This window comes from Leptidea sinapis, chromosome 41 (genome assembly GCF_905404315.1).
Source record: "Leptidea sinapis chromosome 41, ilLepSina1.1, whole genome shotgun sequence".
Classification (NCBI taxonomy): domain Eukaryota; kingdom Metazoa; phylum Arthropoda; class Insecta; order Lepidoptera; family Pieridae; genus Leptidea; species Leptidea sinapis.
In genome coordinates this window covers 925,961-952,470 of record NC_066305.1, presented here as the reverse complement: position 1 = coordinate 952,470, position 26,510 = coordinate 925,961, and the positions used below count along the sequence as shown (strand labels likewise).

Here is a 26,510-nt window from a genome sequence, read left to right as displayed (position 1 = left end):
ATCGTTGGAGACGTTTCCGAAATTCCAATTATATATGTACAAGAATTGCTCTTTTAAAGGTATAAGATACGCTGATAACAAATTAATTGGCAGAGTCACAGATGAATCCGAGAAGACCAAGTGGTTATAGCACTTAAAACTAAACAACAAAACCTAATTAGAATGACCAACTAGATGAAATGTGAGAGACGATTCATTACTGTGATTAAATGGAAGGATTAGTAGTGAAATTCAACCGTTAAATTTTGATAGACCTCTTAAATGTTGAAGTCTCATCATGAGAAGTATTTTCATTGCATCAAGAAAATGTACGTTTAAGTTGACATAGAAGAAGGGCGCGACAATGTTATTTAAATAATGGTGGTTTTCTTGAATTTTCATAGACAACTTTAACAATAGGTGGGGCAGACAACTTTTCAATTCGAATATATTTTATTACTTGCTGATAACCGGTCGCTTCACCTAAGCAAATGCATATATTATTACGTATCCATTTTTTTTGTTAATTACGATATTTGAGGAAGATCATTCATAACAATAATTATTTCATTTGCCCCTGTAATGAAATATTATTGCAGCGGAACTGTCATACTGTGCATCAAAAATTGATCTCATAGACATTATTTAGGTACCGACATAAAATTTGAAATAAAACATAATTAAGTTTCACGAATTGAAATGAAAACTAACCTATCTATCTATCTATAACATAACACGATATTTTTTTTTATAATATACATAGATGTTACCCTAGAACCGCATCGTTTTTAAATTTAACTTGAAGGTTAGTATTGTAAGGTGAGATTTATCTAACTTGAATTTTCGCACTACCAATATTTTTTTATTTTATTTTTATGAAAAAGGAGGACAAACAAAGACCCGGTGTTAAGTGATCTTCGAACGATCGATTTCTTGCAACACTAGAGGAATCACAGGAGCGTTAACGGCCTTTAAGGAAGGACGGTCCCGAAAATACCGCATTAGGAAGCTTATTCCACAGCTTTGTAGTACGAGGAAGAAAGCTCCTTGAAAACCGCACTGTGGAGGACCGCCACACATTCAGATGGTGAGGATGATATCCTAACTTGTGGCGTGTAACAGTGTAAGTACTGAATGCCATAACGTAAATGTATTTTTTCATCTAATTAAAAATTTTGTACTTTTGATTTAAATCATTTCTTTTGGAAACTTTTTCTTTTTGCAAACTATGAGCGATCATGATAATAATTTGTTAAGATTTTAAATACAGCAGTGACTTTTGCAAGTAAATCTAAAAAAACGCAAAAATCTCAACATCATTCGTAGTATTATTAAATATGCAATAGCGTTATGAATTAATATAATAAAACCTGTATAGCCGAGTGGTTAGCGATCCTACCTACTAAGCTAGAGGTCCCGGGTTCGAATCCCGGTAGGTGCAAGCATTTATATGATGAACATACATATTGTATCGCCACAAGAAATCGTGTTCGCTGACGGAAATCAATCGCAAATCGCATTTCGTCGTATTCAGTGGGAAAGTAAATTCAATATTTCTAACGTCTTCCACTGTAAGTTCTACTGTAATTTGTATGAACGTGGATTAAGCAATCCACGATGTATGCAGTACAAAATTGTATATTAAAAAGAGTGCAAAAAAAGAATGCTGGATGAGTTTCTTGCGCCGCTTCTTCTCTCTCAGTGCGCTATTTGTTTTCCGAAGCGGCGTTAGTATCTAGTATATTAATGACATCAAAACGAATTCTAAAGGAATCAATTTTGAGAAAATAAATGCCTTTTATGCCTTTTACGAAATTTAACAATTCTGGCCTATATAGTACAATGTACTTTATAAAATCCAAAAGTGCACGACTCTCATTCCATAATATTGTAAGGTGAGGAGCAAAATTCTATATAATACATATTTTTATGAAAATAAGGGACGAGACAAGCAATACGTTCAGCTGATGGTAATTGAGACGCCCTGCCCATTAACAATGCAGTGCGGCTCAGGAGTATTGAAAAAACCTAAAGATTTGAAACCCAAAGAGTGGCACTACAATTGCGCTCGTCACCTTGAGACATAAGGTGTTAAATCTCTTTTGCCCATTAATTTCACTAGCTACGGCGCCCTTCAGACTGAAACACAGTAATGTTCATACTCACACCTACTATAATAAAATGTTTAGATACATATACAGGGCGTCCCAAAGCTATGGTACATGAAGGGAAAATTACCTTAAATAACGTAGATATTTATTATATATATATACGGGTATTTTACTGAAAGAAGACTTTGTGTTATTTTTAAAAGTTAGTAATTCTGCATTCAAAGATTTTCTAAAAATTACTTGCCTTGTCTGGGAATCGAACCGACATAAATGTAAAAAAAAACACCCCTTCTTTTATGATGCCAATCGAAAGAATAGCCAAAAACGCTTCTTAAGTAACATAGTATTTTAAAAGAAAGGAACAACGTAAAATCTTTGAGTCAAATTTCAAGAAAATTATTTATTGCCGACGGCAACGTTCGAAAAGTAGCGAAATTATCATTCCATAGATAGCATTGATCATTCGTCAATAAGTACCCACTTCATAAAATAAACTATGCTATAAAGATTTGACAGACTAAATAGCCTGCAGAGACTTGCCTGTATGTTGGTAACCGGAGCCATGACGTCTTCTCCTGGTGCGGCCATTGAAGCAATGCTAAACCTACCGCCTCTTCCACTGTTCATACAGCAAGAGGCGAAGGCAAGCATGCTGAGGCATGTTACCTGATCAGATGATTCCACAATTAATCTCTGTTAAACACTATATCGTGCAACTACCTTCCAGGGACGACTGGATGAACAACAAAGTCACGTGGAAGGACGGGAGCCTCATATGGTTCACCGATGAGTCCAAAATGGAAAATGAAGTCGGCTGTGGGGTCTATGGAGAACGCCCCAGGTTTAAATCCAGCACAAACCTGGGAAGCTTTACCTCCATATTTCAAGCAGAGGTGTACGCCATCCTGAAATGCGCGGAAACCAATATCCAAAAAGGCTACTTCAATCATAACATATACATTCACTCTGATAGTCAGGCAGCATTGTTGGCTTTAGACGCTGACTTGACGTCGTCTAAGTTAGTCAATAATTGCGTTGAATGCCTGAATTCATTAGGCATGAAAAACAGAGTGATTCTCAGATGGGTCCCAGGGCATGCCGGAATCATAGGCAATGAAATGGCCGATGAGCTCGCAAGAGCTGGGGCTAAAGCAGTCCGATATGGTCCGGAACCCATTTGTGGACTGCCCAAGAGCGCCATCCGACACACCCTGAGTAACCAATGTAAACAAGAAGCACTTAAACGCTGGAACAACTCTTCAGGTTTAAACCACTCTAAAGCACTGATAAGGGCATTCAACAGTAGCTATGCGAATGAAGCCCTATCATTGAACAGGAAAAATCTATGCATACTCACTAGGATGCTAACCGGGCACTGTCGCCTAAACAAGCACCTCAGTGTGGTCGGCATCAGAAGCGACAAAGCTTGCAGGTTCTGCCTTGAGGATGATAAAACACCTATTCATCTACTCTGCGACTGCGGCCCACTAATGCATAAGCGTAACACAATCTTTGGTAACTACTTCGTACCACCAGATAGTGTTTGCAACACTCGCGTCAAGGAACTACTGCGGTTCGTAAAGGCGGCAGGGCTTGACGATGAGCTTTAGTATGAGTGGCGAACACAATAGTCCAATACTGGACGCGGTGTTACTAGGAACCTTTTAGGACCAGGAAATAGCCACCCTCTTCAAATAATAATAATAATAATAATAATGCTATAAAGATAGCATAGTTTTCCTTATTATAAGTGGACGTGTAGATAAATTAATGATAAAACTTAGTATTTAGTAGCTAGACACAAGGCAAACTTAAAACAAAAATAATGTTGTTATTATATTTGAAAATGTAACAATTTATGAGAGCGTCATGTCCCATAACTTTGGGACGGCCTGTATACAAAAAAATTATTTGTTCCTGTTTCGCCCCACATAAAAAATTCTTTTTTCGACCCAGATTTTATTCCTGTTTCGTCTCAAAATGAGAATAATTAATAATTTATTATTTTATTCTTGTTTCGCCCCACTTTTTGTTCTTTATTCGCCTCGGGTAGTATTTTATGTGTTTTACAACATGTATTGTACGGACAGCATACAAAATATTTTAAACATCTTATTTTTGACGATAAATATTATTAATGTACTCAACAAGTTAGTACTCAATACAAGAAATCAATTAACGGAAACAGGACCCTTTTAACCAATTCAAATTGTAATATAAATTTAAAAAACGTTTTTAAAATAAAAAATGTATTTAGGTGATTTTATGTTATCTATAATAAATGCAACTAATCTGTGATTATTATTTACATTACATTTTAAATCCTATTTATATATATATATATATATATTATCATTTAAATACTCAGTCGTATCTTAGTTTTTTATAAATAATAATTAAGCGATTGATTAATAAGTATATTACGCTCATATTAATTGAGAAAGTTCGCAGTTCAAATAATAAAAAAAATATTTCAGTACAATGATTTATTTGACCAATTTCTTTGCCACACACCGATCTAAAAACACGTACGCATGGACATCCAGAAAAGATTATTTTAATGTTATTATTTACTATGATAAACCTGTGAGTGCGATATGATTAAAAATATGTCATTTTCAGATTCGGGAAAACATATTTTGACGTGTCGAGAATAGAACTTCTTTTACGAGGCATGCAAAATAAGCAACTATTATCTCTAACCACAGCAATGTATGTAAAGGCCATGTAAAGATATCTTTCGATATTATATATAAAAATGAATTGCTGTTCGTTAGTCTCGCTAAAACTCGAGAACGGCAGGACCGATTTGGCTAATTTTGGTCTTCAATTATTTGTGGAAGTCCAGTACCCCAGGAGGGTACCGGCTCTACCAGAGTCGGAGAATCCCTCCCCGAGCACTCTAGCTCGGGCTGCCCTTCGTATTCTGGGGAGGTCACAGTACCGCGCATGACCAAGGACAAACGAGGCAGTAACACCACGGCACCCCGCTCCACACTCAACGTGGGCTTTTGCAATATCAGGGGAATTCACTCCAACTTAAACGCCGTCCACCACCACCTTGAGACGGCGAAGCCGGCCTTGTGTTTCCTTACGGAGACGCAGATATCTCGACCTAGCGATACGTCATATTTAACGTACCCCGGGTACAAAATTGAGGACAATTTTTTGCCTCATGCCGGGGTATGTGTGTACGTTAGGGAGGATATCTGCTGTAGCCGTCTCGGCAATTTTGAGGGTAGGGACCTGTCCACTCTCTGGCTCCGCGTAGATTTAGAGGACCGCGTCCGCATCTATGCGTGTGTCTACAGGTCCCATAGTGGTAACGCAGAAACCGATCATCTCATGGGCTGCGTTCAAGCGGCAATTGACGACGTGCTTGCACAGATCCCCTCCGCTGAAATCGTAGTCTTGGGTGATTTCAACGGGCACAATGCCGAATGGCTTGGATCACGTACACACACGCACACAGACTACGCAGGGCGATCTGTGCATAATTTTGCATTGGCGTACGATCTGTTCCAATTGGTTGAGTCGCCAACGCAGCTCCCGGATGTGGATAGCCACATGCCGTCCTTATTAGATCTTCTGCTGACTATACATCCCGCTGGTTACCAGGTCATTGTCGACGCCCCTCTCGGAACGTCCGACCATTGCCTGGTCAGGAGTGTAGTGCCTATACGACGCCCACGTCGCAGACCACCAGCGACCCGCCGCGTTTGGCACTACAAGTCAGCAGATTGGGATAGGATGCGTTCCTTTTTTGCATCCTACCCTTGGAGCAGGGTTTGTTTCCCTTCGGATGATCCTAGTGCCTGCGCCGTTGCAGTAGCCGATGTGATACTACAGGGCATGGATATTTTTATAACAAGCTCTGTAGTACCGATCGGTGGCAGATCACAGCCCTGGTTCGATGCGTCAGTTAAAGCAGCATCTGACTGCAAAAAACAGGCGTATCGAACTTGGGTTGCGGCGCTGGGCACAAAGGATCCGAACTGCATAGTTCTAAAGAGGAAATACAACCGTGCTTCCAGATTTTTTAAGCGGCAAATCGCTCGTGCAAAGTCAAAACACGTCGTCAAAATCGGCGAGCAGCTTTCCAGTTACCCGACCGGAACACGCAAGTTCTGGTCGTTGTCGAAAGCTGCTCTTGGTAACTTCAACCAGCCGTCCATGCCGCCGTTGCACATGAGGAATGACACCCTGGCCCATACGGCAAAAGAGAAAGCCGATCTCCTGTGCGCTCTTTTCGCCTCCAACTCGACTCTTGACGACAACGGAAAAACACCGCCGACCATCCCGCGGTGTCAGAGCTCTATGCCTGAAGTACAGTTCAGACAGAAAACTGTTAGGCGAGCTCTGTTTTCGTTGGACGTCAGGAAGTCGAGCGTGCCGGATGGCATTTCTCCAATCGTGCTTATAACGTGTGCCCCTGAGTTGACGCCGGTGCTAACGCGTTTATTCCGGCACTCTTATTCCAAAGGCGTAGTCCCTGACTCATGGAAGTCAGCCCTTGTCCATCCGATCCAAAAAAAAGGAGACAGTTCGGATCCGGCAAACTACAGGCCTATTGCTATTACCTCCCTGCTCTCCAAAATCATGGAGAGCATAATTAGCCGTCAGCTCTTGGTATACCTAGAGGGTCACCAGTTGATCAACGACCGACACTACGGGTTTCACCATGGTCGGTCGGCAGGTGATCTTCTGGTATACCTAACACATAGATGGGCTGCGGCTATTGAAAGCAAGGTGGAAGGCCTGGCAGTTAGCCTAGATATAGCGAAAGCCTTTGATCGTGTATGGCATAAGGCTCCTCTCTAAACTTCCATCATTTGGGCTTCCCGAGAGCTTGTGCAAGTGGACCTCCAGCTTCCTCACTGGGCGCAGCATACAGGTCGTTGTCGACGGACATTGCTCGAACCAGAAGCCCGTGAATGCTGGAGTGCCCCAAGGCTGTGTGCTATCTCCTACACCGTTTCTTCTGCATATCAATGATATGTTGGACACCTCCAACATTCATTGCTATGCAGATGACTGCACTGGTGATGCCGTATACACGGGCCATGCACGTCTCTCTCGGGAAATCGTCGACCAGTGCCGAGAGAAATTTGTGTCTTCTATCGAGTCCTCTCTTGAGAAGGTCGTGGAATGGGGTAAATTGAACCTTGTCCAATTTAACCCCCAGAAGACTCAAGTTTGCGCGTTTACCACTAAAAAAACCCCATTTGTCGCATCACCGCTCTTCGACAACACTTCCCTAAAAGCCTCGCCTAGTACCGGAATACTGGGTCTCGAAATCACGAGCGATTGCCAATTCCGTGGCCATCTGGAGGGCAAAGCCAAATTGGCTTCAAAGAAACTGGGCGTCATTAATAGAGCACGGCAATACTTCAAGCCGGCCCACATTCTAGCGCTGTACAAAGCGCTGGTCCGGCCACACATGGAGTATTGCTGTCATCTCTGGTCTGGCGCACCCCAGTATCAGCTCGATCCATTTGACCGCGTGCAACGCAGAGCAGCGCGAATTGTCGGGGACCCAGTACTCTGTGAACGGCTGGATCACTTGGCGTTGCGTAGAGACGTCGCACCATCTGGATATGTGGCGGTCCTCCACAGTGCGGTTTACAAGGAGCTTTCTTCCACAAACTACAAAGCTGTGGAATGAACTTCCTTGTGCGGTGTTTCCGGGACGATACGACTTGGGTACCTTCAAAAAAAGCGCGTACACCTTCCTTAAAGGCCGGCAACGCTCCTGTGATTCCTCTGGTGTTGCAAGAGAGTATGGGTGGCGGTGATCACTTAACAACAGGTGACTCGTACGCTCGTTTGTCCTCCTATTCCATAAAAAAAAGGGGAAGGTTTACAAGGTGAATAAATGGTGAAAAATGCTGCTAAATTAAATAAAAACAACACATTTGTTTTTATTTTGATGTATCCATACATAATTTCTATTAAAGAATTTATTGACGCACGGTTTGACAGTTCTGCTGTCAAACAATTTCATTACGACAGCAGAGTGCATATTTTACGAAGTAATTTTTGATGTTATGATATATTATTGACAAATTCATATAAAACATTATTTTATTTATTATATACAGAACAACGTTTGTCGGGTCAGCTAGTATAAATATAATTTTTAATGACAATAAGGGACAAGACGAGCGGGACGTTCAGAATGCAGTGTTCGAGGGCCAGTATTCCGATAGTAGGTGAGGCATTAAGGGAAGTGTTTTCGAAGAGCAGTGAGCGATGATACTACAAATGGGGATTTTTTTAGAGTTAAACGCACAAACTTGGGGGCTATTTGGGGTCTTCTGGGGATTAAATTTCACCAGGCTCATTTTACCCCAAGCCGCGACCTTCTCAAGATAGATTGCTTTGTGAGTACCTACTTGCGTATCAAGTAACTATGTAAATGTATCACTGCTGGAGAAAAACTATTAAAATATTTTCTCTGCGTTTCACTAGCACATTCAAGCAAAGCAAATAAAATAACTTAGCAGTCACTTATTCGCCTTTGTTATTTTAGTACTTAACATAATTATGAAAGTTTTCACTTGTCCAATATAATTAAATTCAAATTTTTGTTGAAAAATAAACTCTTGTCTTATTTAAATATTATTTTTCATTTACTTAGTTTTCTTTTTTAAATACCTAAAGTTTATATTTAATATGGTCGTTTAACCATGTTTTCATTGACTCTTAACTTTCCTATATAAGCACTGTTTGAGGTTGTAGAGCGCTTGTCGTTTAGCGTTACTTATATACCTACTCCAGTAATTTTAATTATAAAATTGATATGTTCATGGTTTAAGGGCTGTCATACACGGACTGCTTCAAGCAGCTGAGAGTTTGAGATCGACTGCTTGAAGCTGCGACCGCGCGGTGATCTATGACGATATATTTGATAAACCCAAAAATTCTGATCGGCACTTCAATTGCGCTCGTCACCTTGAAACATTCGATGTTAAGTCTGATTTGCCCAGTATGCTTGAAGGCAGAAATAGGCGTTGTTGTACCCATAATCTAGCCGGCATCCTGTGCAAAGGAGCCTCCCACTGGTAGTTATTACGAAGAGAATAATCAAAAAAAAGTATTTCTGTTTAAAACTTCAAACAACACAACATTATGCAAATGAAGTACATATTCGAATGTAAAATGAAACAATATTTTTCTACCAAATTCAAATAGAACGGGAATCGGCTCTATTGGGAAATGGGAATACAGCGGCATATAAAATTTAAACTGTCTTTGCTTTTAGTTGGTTCAAACTAAATATTTACAGTTTTCATTTTTGTTTCGTTATTCTTCTTGCAAATACTTGATTTATTATTATTGGGTGAAAATAACAGCACAGTTTAGTCTAACATTGTAAAATCAGAGTAGATCATAATACAGATAACAGAAAGATAGGATCATAAGTATATTAGAGTGTCAAATAGTAGTAAATAAATCCAATGACTTTCTAAACAGATAGAAGGACATATCATTCGTAGTCTGATAGCGGAACGGTAAAAGGGTGCTTAAACAAAACGTAAATAAACATTTTGTTATTAATTTTGTATTTCAAAACACTGTAGGCAAGTAGTACGCATTTTTAAAATTGCTAGATAAAAGTACTTTGTAAGTTTTGAGAATGACTGTATTATTGGGAAAAATTAATAATATTTCGTCAATATTCATGTATCACTGGTACCAAGGCAACATAAGTAGCGTTACGTAAATATCTGACTTCTACACTAGTGCAGTATCTTGGATTAGGAGCGACGTAATAACATGCCCGTAATTTACGGGCAAGTTTGATGAGAAACATAGCAAAAAGTAATGACTAATGTTGATACTTAAAATATTAAATATTATTCCTTTTTTACTTGTAAAGTGGGAAATCTGTAGGTGAATTAATTCCCAAAGTATTATTGTGTAGTAATCCACATTCCAGTAAGAGAATGCATACGCAAATCTTTATTAACGATCTTAGCTATTTAAACGAACAAGAATTCTCAGATTTAATTTGTCCCGCCATTAAATTTTCTTTAATATAAGTCTTAGATAATCTAAATATTGTCAATTTTAATTGAATACATAAATGAAAAGTAGGTATACGTAGGAGGTCCACAGATCTGAAGGCATGTTTTCTAAGTGCTGATTGAACGCTATCACTGCCTCTTCGGAATTAGTAAAAGTGAAACCTCTCATCAAATCTTTGATATTGGGGAAAATACAGAAATCACAGGGTGGTAGGTTGGGGCTATATGCAGGATGGGTGACGAGTTGTTCTTTTTCGGAAGATAAAAATGACTTAGTTTTGTTGGCCGTGTGTGAAGAAGCGTTGTTATGATGTAGGAGAACGCGGCTTTTTGGTCGTCTTTCACGAACTTTTTTTAACATGACCGCCCTTCACGAAATTCGTCATGTCAAGAATCTCGACCTCTCTCAAATTCAGTAAACCATCGCTTCACGGTGCTTAAGAAAGATGCATTTCTCTCAAAAGCATTTTGATCATTATCATCATCAGAATTATAAAAAATCATCGCTCTAAAATATTTTGACTTAATTCCATTTTCGTTGCGTACATAGAATTTCGATGTGTGATAAAAACAATTGACCAAAGATTTCCCGCCAATTGTTTTTTTTATTACTAAGAAGGTTCCAAAAAATATAACATTCGAAATTTAAATAGTTCCGATTAGCTAGAAGTGATAAACTTTTAGTGTGCCCCATGTATTTTTATTTAGGACAAACTCTGTACCTACAACATTCATTGCAGACACATGGAAACATGACTTAATATATTATAATATATAAAAATTATAACTTGAACATCTTGTCAAAATATGAATAGTAAAATAAATCTATAACAAGAAAGTGAAATAATTATATTATTACATCTCTTATATACATGAAACTTTTATTACATCGTCTCAAACTTTTTCGTCTGTGTGTTGCATGTCGCGTCACGGTCAAGCGGCGCCTATAGTTCGCAGCAGCTGACCATGCAGTATATAGACTATTACTCATTTGTGCCAGTGCTCCACGCTATTTTGTTTGTTTTTTAATATGTGTATATAATCTTAATAATTGTTAAGTATTGGGAATCTGTCACCCCATGTAAACTGGATATATACAGGTGTCCCAAAGTTATGGGACATGAAGGGAAAGTACCTTAAATTTATTTTCTTACCTTTTTTTTACATTTAAGTTGGTTCGAGTCCCAGACGAGGCAAGTAATTTTTAGAAAATCTTTGAATGCAGAATTACTAACTTTTAAAAATAACATAAAGTCTTCTTTCAGTAAAATACCTACTACGATCTATACGATCGATACTATCTACGATATTTAAGGTACTTTCCCTTCATGTCCCATAACTTTGGGACAGCCTGTATTTTCATGAAAAAGGATTGAAAGTATTCCAACATTTTCATCCTTTTCAATCAATATTTTTAACCAGGGCTAAGACACAGAGTTCAATTAAAAATATTAGTTGGAGACTTAGTCTACTTTTATTATTTCCCATTATCGTTCCAATTTTCCGATTATAAAATTAAGATTGATATAGCGTTTTTTATACACTTAATGGAATATTATTCCAAAACTCTTAGTTAAATGTCTATAATGTGAAAAAACGTTTCACTTTTACCGTGGTTTCATAAGACCACACAATCCTTTTTCCCTTCGAAGCACTGTCAAACTGACATTTTATTATCTGTTATACTTGCAAATATAACTGACTGCTTATAAAGAAAACAACCCTTATTATTGCTGCTCGTCGACTATTTTGATTACTGAGTGAAATTGGCGTAGAACTAATTGATTTAAATTAGAATGGCGATGAACAATACGATGTTACATAACCCATTAACTATTGTTCAGATAATATTATGAGTAAACGGTGCTAGCAGAACACACATTTAACTTCTAATTGTTATGTTATGGCGTTATGAATATTCATGTAAGTATTAAATGATGTTTGTGGATGCTAGTGGAATAGGCCAGGATCTGTCGAACTCTTTTGACAAATACGAATCATTAGTCACATAGGAATTTTTATTTAATGGAATTGGAGGACAAACGATCGTACTGTTTACCGAACGTTAATTGATCACTTATCCGCCGCATAAATTCTCTTGTTACACCAAAGGAACCACGTGAGAGTTTCCGGCCTTTTAGAAAGGCATAAACGCTTTTTTAGGTACCCCTACACCGCTCAAGGAAGCTCATTCTACAGCTTGGTTGTACGTGTAAGATAGTTCCCTGAAAACCGCACTGTGGAGGAACTCCACACATCCAGATTGTGGGGATTATGTATTAATTTGTGGTGTATCGTGCGAAGGTGTAATTGGGCGGCTGGAATTAGGTCAATTAGGTTTGGAACACTCTCCGTGATAAATGCGGTAGAAGACACACGATGAAGCGACGTCTTTTCTAGACGTTCTCAGTGCACTAGATCCCCGACAATTAGGGGAGTTCTGCTATGCAGGCGGTCAAATGGTTCGAGTTGATACTGGGGTGCGCCAGACCATAGATGACAACAATACTACAAATGTGCCTGGACCTGTGCTTTGTAGAGCGCTAGAATGTGAGCCGGCTTCAAGTACTGCCGTGCTCTATTTATGAAGCCCAGCTTTTTCGATAATAGGTGAGGCATCAAGGGACAAATGGGAATTTTTAGTGTTAAACGCGTAAACTTGAGTTTCTGGGGGTTAAATTTCATTTTACCCCATTCCGCGACCTTTTCAAGAGGGCCTGGTTTGTGAGAGCTTGCAGGTCAAGTAACTACGTAGATATAGCACATTCAAGCAAAGCAATTAAAGTACCTTAGCAGTCACTTCGCCTTTGTTATTTTAGTACTTAAAATAAGTTTGAAAGTTTTCACTTGTCCAATATAATTAAATTCAAATCTGTGTTGAAATATTAAGCTCTTGTCCATTTAAATATTACTTTTCATTTACTTAGTTAGCTTTTAAAATACCTAGTGTTTATATTTAATTAGGTCATTTAATCATGTTTTCATTGACTCTTAATTTTCCAATATAATCATTGTTTGAGTTTGTAGAGTGCTTGTCGTATAATGTTACTTATATACCTACTCCAGTAATTTAAATTATAAAATTTATAAATTGATGGTTCAATGCACAAACTTCGAATATACTGGCATATACACGATGTGACAGCTTCATAATGATAATTAAAATAGTTCGTTTTTCATTTCTATCATATCATACATAAATTGTCATTTTTGTGTACGATAGCGCAATAAATGAATATTGTATTTAACCACATTAATGCTAGTACTCTTATACTGATTAATAAAGCAATTCGTGCGAATTTATTCCCTTACCAATCCAAAATATTAAAAAATGCACAACGTTAATGTTCAAGTATTCACTTCTGCCGGCACGCCCTGAGTGCATCCCGTTATTTTTTTATTAAGAACCAGGGTCCAAAACACTGTTAAACAAAAACATGTCAATAATTATTAAAGGTGTAAGTAAAACTCTGAGCAAAACGGTTTCGTAAAATAGCTATTGTTTTTCTGAACATTAAGGTGAATAAGTAGATGCAGTTGGAGACAACTTTGTCCTGAAAGCAATAAAGGGTTCCTCGTCAGGCGTTTAATATACTTTTATAGCCCATTCCGAACCCAGCCCAGTTTGTAACGCTTGTCATAGGATTTAACAGCCATTCAAATATAGATGAATATCGTTTATAATGCAATAATATTCACTATTTCATACCCATGGACTAGTAAATAAATAAGGACTCCGTGTCACCTCACATAACAGTGTAGCACCAAAACATGCCGAATAACGTGTAAATACATAGCGCCACGCACACACTTACACTACTACAGGCCGATAGGTCCTTTTTTTTACTCGTCCGTGTTCATACCACATATTTTCTTTTTAAAATAAGAATAAAACCTTACCTAGTACCTTAAAACAATTACACTCCAGCCTAATTATGTAACTATATTAATGCTTTTGTGATTCCTCTGGTGTTACAAGCTAGTATTGGCTAAGGTGATCACTTACCTTCAAGTTACACGATTGTCCTGCTCTTCCATAAAAAATATCTCCATTTACGTCAAAATAAGTCGAAAATGTTTCATGTGTAGGATGAAGAGTTTTATAAGAAATAAATTTTAAGTCCAGCAAATGACTCGATACTACTAATACGATATTAATATGGTTTTAATCTATGACAATTACATCATTATCACCTCTTCGGAAGCAAACATGAAGACAATTAACGGCACAAGAAAACTTTCCTTTAAGTTTCTTGTTTGAGGTATTTTCTTAATAATACCATTAATAATATAGGCATAAGTTATTCCTACAGACAATCATTCCCTACTCTTAGGATGCCTTATCACTTAGATTTATGGCAGTGTTTTAAAATCATAATATATTTATAGACAAGTATACCTTACTAAAAGCAATTTGACGTTAAAACTATTGTGTCTTTCAAAGAGGATGTAAATACTACGTAATAAGAGATGGGACTGCTAACGTAAAAATTGAAATTTATTTTAGAATGAAACGTGCAGTGATTTGACATAAGTTTGAAATAGTAGTTATTACAATATTATGGCGAGAAAGTATAATCCGGCTAAGTTTGAAAGCGAACAGTTGCTTAAAACGTAGTAGGAATCCGGCTATATCCGCTTTTTACAAGATATTAGTCGTCATCTGTCAATCTATAATCTACAATAAGTAGTGTTTTACGAAAATTAACAATGACGACACCACACACACCACACACACGCACACTTGCTCACACACACACAGACATCCTGTTCGTATAATATTTTTCTTTTGTTATATTATATTTTTACTGACTTAATTTGTGATCCCTAGTTTTTAGTACTTTTAATTAGTATATTATAATGTATTATTTAATTAATATATAAGAGCGTGGCCTTCTGTCACAGATGTTCCTCACTTAATAGAAGTTCTCATCCACTATTATGTTTGTACCATATTTGTTACTGAAATAAATATTTTTTCCTTTTTTCATAACAGAAATGTTTAATTTAATGGAAAAATACAGAAAAACAAAATGATCAGATATAATAATATTATAATAATTTCTATATAAAGTAATACAAACCTACATAAAGTATAGGAATGATCCATAAATGCGACATGGAATTATTAAGTGCATCCCTGAGCAATAAAAAGGTATAAAACGCATTAATTTTCTCAAAATTGATTCCTTTAGAATTATTTTTGATGTCATTTCTAATAACTACTAGATACTACTACCGCTTCGGAAACAAATGGCGCTCTCTCTGAGAGAGAAGAAGCGGCGTAAGAAACTCTCCCAGCATTCTTTTTTTGCGTTCTTTTCAATAAAAATATACAATAGGTATTGTACAGTCATTTCTATCGCTATAAAATAATCACAATCTAGTCCCAGGATAATCAGCAGTGGAGTAATAGGATTTACCCTTAAAGCTATTATGTATCTTATGAAGCCTACTAGAATTAGTCACAAGCAATCCCTTATTTCTAGTGTAATAATAATGAAAATCACTATTAAGAGCAAAAAGGTGAATGATACAATACTGAACTACAGAACGGACATAATATTAAAAACAAACTTTGTATGATTTCAAATAATTTTATGGCAGCACACAACATGAATAAACTATTATACAATCTATCAAAGCACGTTTCATACAATCGAGTGAATCACTTTTTTCTTAGAGAGTTTCCTTAGGCTCGTGTTTTGAGCCCACTGTAATTAAAAACCAGCCATTCATTTTTATTCGTTGAACATATAAAATCACTACCTAAAAGAAAAAGTTGACGAGTTTAATGGATTAATAACTACATAAAAAACAAAATAGGAATCGTTCTATGTCGCGAATATGCAAAGCACATTGATACAAATCACAGTGGAAGACGTTAGAAATATTGACAGCTAACAAATTTACTTTCGCTCTGAATACGACAAAATGCGATTTGCGATCAGTTTGCGATTGATTTCCGTCAGCGATTACGACGTCTCATGGCGTCACATGTGTTGGTGTTTCTCACAAATAGATGTTCCATCGAGTTATTACTGACGTACTATTTCGTTATATCACGGAATATAATGTAACGATTTTTTCTTATAAAATATTAAAACGATTAACTATAACTTTAACTCGTTGATTAAAGTTGAAGCAGTATTTTTTGTTGAAAAGAGAAATTCTATGTATTATTCGTATTGGTACCTTACAATTAAGATAATTAACACGTCTTGATAGACTATGACAGCTATGAACACGTGAAAATAAGGCGACGAACCGTGCCTCTATATCCAGCAATCGCACGCACACTAAAACTGACGTATCCCGAGTGTACGACGTAGCTGTCATGGACACTAAAGTACAGTATTATGGCGACTTTTGTCTAACAGCAAGAGGCATAATTTATTTATAACAAACTATTCTTTATCATTAACTGCATTTCTAAATTTTAGTAAATATATACCCCCTTATTCATAATGGTCCGCTAACTTTAAACAGCCGCTAAGGAGTGTTTTTTCTCATTCTGACTTAGGTCAATAGAAGAAGAAAGAGTGAGAATTAGCAATACTTTAAGTTAGCAGACTATTATGAATAAGGGGGTAAATCTTTAAAATATAACTACATTAAATAACGTATTATCAGTGTTTCTCAAGATAATTATGTGAACAAAGTTAAAATAGTACAATTACGGTAACGATAAATTTAACACACATTGACTAGATGAGATTAATATCAAACAGAATCTGATATAATGAACAATTAAGCTGTACACAGCTTAGGTATTTTAGGCATTTAATTAAAGTTTGCGGTGATATTAGCACACGGATTGCTCATAGTATGGTGAGTATCGTGCAACAGGCTTACGGCTAATTAAACGCCATCTTTAATGCCTGTTATTACCTTCGTATGTCATGTATGAATGTATTATATTACACATATTAATTAATAACTTTTGCCTTATTAATTCATTGTATCATATATTCAATTATTTAGAATTCAACTTATGAACGTATGATTTTCTTGTAATAACATTACCAGTGGATCCTTTGCACAGGATGCCGGCTAGATTATGGGTACCACAACGGCGCCTATTTCTGCTGTGAAGCAGTAATGTGTAAGCATTATTGTGTTTCGGTTTGAAAGGCGCCGTAGCTAGTGAAATTACTGAACAAATGAGACTTAGCATAGTGAAGCATAGGTATTTCAAGAATCCTGAGCGGCACTGCATTGTAATGGGCACGGCATATCAATTACCATCAGGTGAACGTCCTGCTCGTCTCGTCCCTTATTATCATAATAAAACAAATAACCATAAATCACTTATTTCAAAATGATACGAGCTGAAGAAGAGAAGAAGTAGAAAGAAACTCGTTGCCATTGTTCTGCCTTAACCAATCTTCTGAGTTTATATTTACAGTTACAACATTTTACGTAGTTACTGAAGTAACTACGTACATTGCTGCATTGAATTCCATGTAACAGTGAACTGTTGAGCTATAATATAAAATATATTACCACCAAAATCGAACATTTGAACACCTTTGCCTTAGATTATTTATAGACTTTAGAACTAGCAGCTAATTTGAGCAATTCACGCACACTAACACAAAATGTCATACGAGTCGCGAGAGTAGGACGTAGCTTGTTACGCACACTAAACTAATATTTCTGGCCTGTTTTTACCGGTTGTCTAACAGCCAATACCAACCTATCCGGAACAACCTAATATATTCGCTTTTATGTACTTTTTCTCAAAAAAAAATTATTATAAACATATATTTATATTCATTAATCCCACTCAATACAGTCATTGTGTAACTTGGTATAGTCTGAATCAAAGTAAAAATAGAACAATAACGACTCGTAACATGGAGAATTTCCATTTCCATTTTCATTTGTATGAAACTGTTATCTTGGTAGGTTGAGTTTGAACAACTCACAGTTACACGAGCCGTTATCCGACTTGCTCCGTTACCCTCGAGGTCTAATAAATACAAAGCACAAACACTATCGAAATGTGTGCTTTATCAATTATAATAAAATCACTTATACGAACCACTTGAATAGAATATATATATATTCAATTATCTCACTATAATCACAACTATATACAAGTTACATTAAATGATTTAAAACAATTGGGCAGTCGGGTGACCTGCAGCCAGCACGTCCGATACTTTCGACTGCACCAACAAGAAGTGCCCAATAGTTAAGAGCAACTCTACTACCAACCTCAATAATACGAAACTACCAACATCATAATAACATGGCATCACTAAGATTTTGCATGTGATTATATAATATTACAATTACTAAAAATATACTAAATATAATAACTAAATATTTCGATTCGGCAGCTATTTCGGTCAACGGATCAGCCTTGCTAACCAACGCGGTAATGCTGCCAGTATTCTTGGTACGCTTCCACGTAATGATAGTTTTAATTTTATGTAGTCGTAGTATTGTAAATATAGTTATAAGAATTGTAAATATATACATATTGTGTATTAATAATCATGATTCTATTAAAATTATCATAATTAAATGTTGGTACTAATTGGAATGTCGAATAACCATAACACAGTACTTATACTTAGTTTATACACTTCTATCTTTCATATTTTGGAAATATTTAATATGTTTTTAACGGAATTATCTTATTTTCGATAAAAGATACAAATAACTGTTGGTCATTCAATGAAAAGCTATCAGATTTCGTCGTGCAATCTAGCTTCGGACATTATAATTAACTAGCTGACCCGGCAAACGTTGTTTTGCCATATAAAGTATAATTCACGCGATAGTTTTATAAGTAATAATAAGTAAGTAATTATAGCCTGTACATAATTTTGTTCTATTGTCAATAGTTTTCGCAGCGCACGCAAAAATAGGTTTTCGATTTTACACCTTGTGTTACAAAATAGCAATTTTTTTACGGATCCCTAATTTTGAAAAAAAAAACATAGCCTATAGCCTTCCTCGATAAATGGACTGTATAACAGGACTGTATAATACCCAACACTGAAAGAATCATTCAAATCGGACCAGTAGTACCAGAGATTGGCGCGTTCAAACAAACAAACAAACAAACACTGCAGCTTTATAATATTAGTATAGATAACAATGTGCAATATATTTGAACCTCATAAAATAAATAATAATATAAAAAATAAATTATAATATGTTTTAACATAATGTAAAAAAGAAGTTAAAAAATGCAATACAACTTTAGTCTAACTCTAAATTGTAAAAGGCGGTTGAAATAGATAAAATACAGTCAATTTGTATATGTGCTCCGTTTGATAATGGTTGAAAACCACGATTTTTTTGATATTTTTCTAGAACCCTCTATTGTATATACATAAGTATTTATTAATAACGTACCACCCACAAAATTTATTCATCATTAATAATTATTCAGGATTCAATTGGACTTGTACGATGGTGAGAAGCCCGTCGTGTGCTAGGTCGACTCACCCTTTGCGGGATTTATAGAAAACCATATTATTATAATAAATACATTTAGTGTTTTCTATAATAATTGAGATGTCTGCTTAGAAATTGTGTGTAGTGAAACGGAAGATATTATTACAAGAAATAGCATGTTGAGAGCCGTTATAAAAACGACAATGTAGCAATATGGCGTGACCTCAACATTTTAATGTTCTCTTTTATCGACCATTTCCAACATGTAATAGTCCTCTTTTGTTCCAACTCAGAGTCTAATCTTTTAAGCACTCGTTTACCCGTTACGGGTCACTGGTAAACGAAGGACGGCTTTTTATATATTTTTATTTGAAGATAGATACTTAGATATTTAATATGTCTAGATAGAGCCTCTTGCCGTTAGACAATGCATGACAACAAGCTAGGTTCTCGACATCTGTCGTTCACGCACGATTCGTATTCACGTGATTTAAATCGCACGTTCGACAAACGATCCTATCCAAAAATCGCTAAAGCGTATTCACGTCATCTAGACGGACTTCAATCGTTGTGTCAGTGGTATTCTGCTATCTATTTACAATCGGTAACAAACGATTTAATGTCAAATCGAACGTCTGAGAAGTCGCTGAACTGAAGTTAGTAATTTGCAGTTGTTGGTTGTTGAAAGTTTTTTCATAAACATGAATATTAGGTTTTCTTGGCTACTTTTGGATCTTTCCGAAAGGGAAGACCGGCGAAGAGAACGTCGACGCCGAAATAATAAGAGGATCAACAAATATTTTGCTTTCGAAATGATAGATATGGAGTTCGTGAAAACATTTCGCTTTATGAAAGGATTTAGTCCTTAGTCTTAATGAATACGTTCCTCTAATTCCATGAGAGCGTAATACTATACTTAGTTTCTTATTTAGGTTGGTAGTTACCAAGAAAGATCTTAGTAGGTACCTACCTACTTATCTGACTAGATATTTACTATATTTAAGACTTTAATTAAATAAATTATAAAATCATGTGCTTGTTTACATTATAGGTATTAATAGCATTTTATGCTACAGTAACTACAATGAAGAACCAAAAATGACACTTGGGAAGTCGCGTCAGTTTGAGAGGCTAAGCGAGCAAGCGAATTGCTCTAAAAGCGTCCCACGTCCCGCGCGTTGTTCGCCTCAGTTTGAACAGAGCTTCAGTGTGCATGTGCTAAGTTACACTCGCGATATAAATGTCACTTGGTTATGGTGTCTTGTTCGGTGTGTTCACAGCTGTCCGTCGTTCTAGATATGTATAGTATAGAATATACATTTAAATGTATATTATTCATACAAGCATCCATGACAAACAAATATAGAGCTTATAAATGTTTGCAGCTACCGGTATTCGAACCCGGGGTCTAGCCACTGAGCTTTTAAAAAAAATATCTCAATTGAAACTTTTTCCCCAATCTAATACACAATACTATATTTGCCTCAATCAAAACAGTCTACACTAAAGAAATATTTAATATTTTTTAATATTAACAATGATTGTATTATTTGAGAGTGCTGAAGTTTATCATTACGAAGATTTACTTAGAGTCCAAAATTGACCGTAAAACAGTTATTATTCTAGAAAAAAGAAGATAATATAAAAAGTATTTACAAACAAAGGGACCGAAGAGGAAAATTATTCTCCATTTGAAGAGAGCGTCGATGGAGTCATGAAATAAATCAATTAGTCGTCCTCCACACAATAGCCACTTTACTAGGAAAATAATTGGAAGTGGAATAATAAACTGTATTTATTTGGGGAGCTATAACCAGCCTTTGTATGATGACCATTGGAAGGGGGCTAACATGATTGTTGGTATTTACATCCCAAGAATTAATGAACATTGAATATATTTCCATTTTGTTTGTATAGCAATCCTTAGAAGGTTGTTAGAAGGTTATTACAATACTGCCTTAAACACTTCTTCTTTGCTATAGGAATAAATCCTAAATATAATTTTTTTCTGAGTTATGGATGTTTACTTTATTTTGTATATCGTATGATACCCATAGGCTATAGACTACAAAATTATATTAATTTTTATCGAAATTATGATAAAAAATATTATATAATCTTGTTTTATCCTTTGTAAGCCAATTACGGCCGTTTTCAAAAACCTATCTATCCTTAGTTTAACTAACTAAAGGTAGACAAATCTATCCTTTTACGCTTACTTACATTTCAATAACCTATCGACGACAAAAATCATTGGACTATAACTATATTGGACATAACTATGAATAGATAAGGTCTTATCATTAAACGGTGACAGCACGGTATTCGTAACTAGAGATACATTATTGAAAACGGCCGTTAGAAACAAGTGAATTAGAAAATAATCTAAACCATTTAAGACTTAAGCTAATCCTATCACACAGCCTAACTTCACCTCGTGTACTCTTTATTAAGTTATTATTAAAGCAATTTGTCAAAATATTTATTTATTACCGAATTGTCGACGACCGAAAAGTTTTGGAAGTTACCAACTAAAACATGTTTGCTAAGGTTTCAAATATCGAAATACAACACAATATTAGTTAAGATTTTATTTATCTTTTCAATAAGAGCATAACGATTGTGTGGTTATTTCAAGACATTATTAGCTTATAAAGCCACTGAAGCAGTAACGTTTCAGTTTAGGAATTCTCGTTTGGCTCGATTATAAATCTGATTTTCCCATCTCTAGCTGGTTTAACATTGTCACCCCATACCATAGAATATATCATAATGAATTCACCGGTAGTGAGACGTCGACAACAACGAGTTGGCGTTGTACCTACCTCGTTAAATTGACGATCGTTGGAAGTGAGAGCGATTCAATGAAGCTTTGTTTTACGAGTTCCCTGGCTGCAGCTATTTGTCAAAAGATTCAACTAAACGTTTATACATTATCTCGAAATAACGACGCTGAGTTTTGACTGTATGGGTGAGAAAATTAATATTTGGTAAATTGTAGATGGCTGGTGCAGGGAAGACTTTTCTTTTGTTAATTGGAAACATAGGTATATTAGATACAAGTATAGTGTACCTTTCTCTATGAAAATAATAATCTTTTAACTAAATTATTGTTTATTTTTCATTAGATTTTCTCTTTCGCAATCAGTTTCCATCAAATAATTGTACAACTTGCTTGTTAAGTCACAAAACTTTGAATAGAAAGTACAGTACCTATAATTTTATCGAGAATTTTTTTTTTGATACCATGTACTAGATTTTTTTTAAAGAGGTAGACAAAAACCGTGCCAACACCAGCCACCAGAGAAATCACAAGGACGTTGCAGAACTTTTAAAGCGATGAAAAAAGTAAGTAAAGTATCAGTCAGAGCAAATATATCAGAGTAATTTATACATATTTATTTACCATGCCCTGTTTATTTATTTGTGTCAAATTATCGAATATTTGATATCTGACCCTGTTGATAGATTAATTTAAAAGGTATATATTTATAAGGTTATCTTTACTTCTGATGACATTACAATATAAAACATTCTGTATTCAAATCTATACGTAAATCAAAGATGGCCACCGCTACAAAATGGCGGTTTATATATTAAAAACGGAAAATACGCTCAGCGTCAGAGATACCTGATCAACAATAAGGCCAGGTTGTTAGGTCAACGTGAGATACAAAGGGATTCAAACACCTGAACTAGGCACATTCGGGTTAAATAACCAATGTGAGCGTACCTAGCAACGCAGAATTGGAAGCGTTCGAAAATACGATTTAATACATTGTGCAATATGTTTGTGAAATTTAAGTCTTTGGAAGGACAAAATTCCAGGGAAAACCCTTGTATAGGAATAGATTAGAAAAATGCAAAGTATCCTGTATCCAACAAAATTAAAAACTTAACACATCAAAATAAAAAAGGAACATTTTTTTTTAATTTTAAAGAAAAATAAATATTATAATGATGTAGTGGTGTACAGTGATCTAAAACCTAAAATATAGTTCAGCAGTTCTTAGCTACTAGTCATCACACCACTCTCCTCATCAATTAAGGGCATTGAAGAGACAAAATATAAAATCATTGTAAAATCTTTACAAGAGTCCAGTCTTTCGTACTTAGAGTTGAATTTTACTTCTTAGTGGGGAAGATATAACATTATTTTTGTTACTATTTTTAAGCAAAAACATGAAAACTGTAAATACTGCTACTTAGCATAAATAAATATTGACTTACAGCTTCAGGTGTTTTAATATATCACCTCATTTAGATTCAGTTATGTTTTTAAATTTAACATAGATAATATTATATTTTTTTGCTACTACTGCACATATTCAAATTAAATTTGGCGTTCAAAAAATCAAAGTTTATTATTTATTTATTAAGTGTGTAAAATGATTCACTGCAACCGTAGTAGAACTTAAGTTTTTAACTATATATATTTGTCATACCATAAAACTACTGTGATATATCACCGAGATATATCTTGTACAATGAACTCACATAAATCACATAATAACATAGTTTTCTCAAATTCATGCGGCTAGAAAATTGCAAGATTCGATACTGGAGCCAACTTTTAATATAAATCTTTGTCAATAAGAATATGATAGAATGTATAGAAATGTATGTATATAGAGTATAGAAATATTATAGAGAAGATATCACGCAGTCGAAAATACTTTTTTATACTGAGTATTTATCATATCACATCAAATCAAAATCATTCATTGACATCACATGATAATGAATGTCAAAAGTTATTTTTAAGTGAAAATTTCTTTAGACGCGTTGAGCACTTTTTTGTTGCGGAAAATCTTATGGATTCGCGTCAACGACACGATAAATAAATAATTAAAAAATAAATATATATTGTTACACACTTTATTGATGGGTTAATCTCGTGAGTTTGCGTCACCAAAATGCATATAGCAGTATATTTGTAGCTGACTTATTGTGCAACTTTAGTGCTGTGTATATCTTATAAGTGAAATTAAATGGATTTGGTAAAAAGTGCAATGTGTTTTTACTACGCATTATTGAAATAAAAGAGTTTTTGTTTGATTAATATATTATTGAAAATAAGTTTAAAAATAAATTGAAACTAATCATTTAATAAAATAAACTAAACAAGTCTTATAAATATATTTACAATACATGACTACATAAAATTAAAACTATCATTACGTGGAAGCGTACCTAAAATACTGGCAGCATTTCCGCGTTGGATAGCAAGACTGATCCGTTGACCGAGATAGCTGCCAGCGCTTGGGTTTCCAGTAGCCTTATTGAGGCGCGAAGATAGTATTTTGACCATTCTCCGTTCCTCTGGGCCCCACGGACCAAGTGTCTCGACACCAAAGGGCACAAAGATGTAAGATTCACTGAGACCAACATATTTGCGACGCTTGCCGTCTTCGGCAGTCGAAGCAGCAGCCCCAGCACCAACTGACGTAACTTGGACATGAGTAGGAGCCAGAGTGTTGACGCAAGATGCGTTCTACACCAGCGCCCTTCTCCATACCCAAGCCACTAAGGTTTTCAAGGCATTTCATCAGGACGCCTGCCATCGCGGCGGGTAACACCATTAGGCTCTAAAACAGTTGCCAAATGAAGAGGTGCTAATGCCCTGTGAATGACATCATTAATACTGGCATTGATACTGAATCCATTGATAGATCAAATAAATAAAGTAAAAGTATTTAACATGGAGTAATTCCTAATTAATTAAAAAATTCAATTCCTATAGTGAAGCAATGTAATACTACGCATATGTAAAATGGCGATAGCACTGCGACCCGAACAAATCATAACATTCGTATTACATGAACCTATGTTGAAAATGAAATGAAAGAAAATTCAGAGTGCACTTCAGTTACGTTAAGTTACGCCCAGGAGCATCAAATAAAAATATTTAACATTATGTAATTATGATACATTAAAATTAAATAAATATTAAAAATCTATCTTCTATCAGCAGTCAATACAACTGCGTTTTTTTTTTCTTTTCACCATTTACCATTATTTCAGAAAAGGTTGAACTGTAATGATGAAAGTGTTAAGAAACTCATTTCACACACACACTTTCTTTTTATAATGGCTAGAAAATTTTTACGTTTTTGCTCTGACTTCTCTTATAAGATTAAAATTTTTTAAATAAAAGTAAAACAAAACTTCATATTTGAAATCAGATTTTTATTTTTCAGCCCAAGTTAAACTTAAAACTAGAAATGCTAAAATTCTCGACGTGTTCGTGAAACATGGTTGAGTAAAATGGTAAAAGCTCAGGTCGATCTTAAGTGTAAGGTGCTGTGACCATTATTTTTACGGTTCGTTTAGCTTACGTACTCTGGTGCCGCAGTTAAGTTGAGGTGATTGTGGCTGAAGTAAGTGCTGGCGCCAAGCAAAATCATGACGAACCTCTTTTATTCGTAAACTCTCATAATACGCGTAAATTTTGGCAATTAAGTTTGTAATCTGAGTTTAGTGAATTAGAGATGACAGTTAATAGATGAATTAGTATACTTAGATTGAAGACTGGTCTCCGCTGCGCTCCAACTAGACTACGCAGGCGTAGTTGCAAAGTGCGGCAACTCGAGCCAGTCTCGAATAATGTGTGACGTTAACGTGCCAAATGTTATGTTAAACGCTTTGCTAATAATTGACACTAAAATGTCGGGTTGCTTAGTAATACTTTGTAAAAATAGTAGTTACTTCAAGAAATAAGAAAGACACTGGGATTATATATCGTCAGTAAGTATTTATTATGTAATTAATATCAATGTAAAATAGCACGATGCATATGTTACAAAATTTGGACGATTGAGTCATTGAGTGTCAAGATGCCACGCACACAAGCATCTAATAGTTGCCGTAATAAAAAAGTTGTTGTTCTTAGGTAGTGCGGTATCTAGTTGAAGCGCAGCGGACACTAATCCTTAATCTAACTGCCTTATTCATAATAAAACGCTTTTCGAAG

General features: G+C 35.6%; 1 pseudogene; it reads left to right on the top strand.

The window, feature by feature from the left end:
- Positions 1 to 25,799, top strand: part of LOC126976553 (uncharacterized) — a 138,579-nt pseudogene extending 112,780 nt beyond the window's left edge.
- Positions 25,800 to 26,510: the final 711 nt, after the last annotated feature.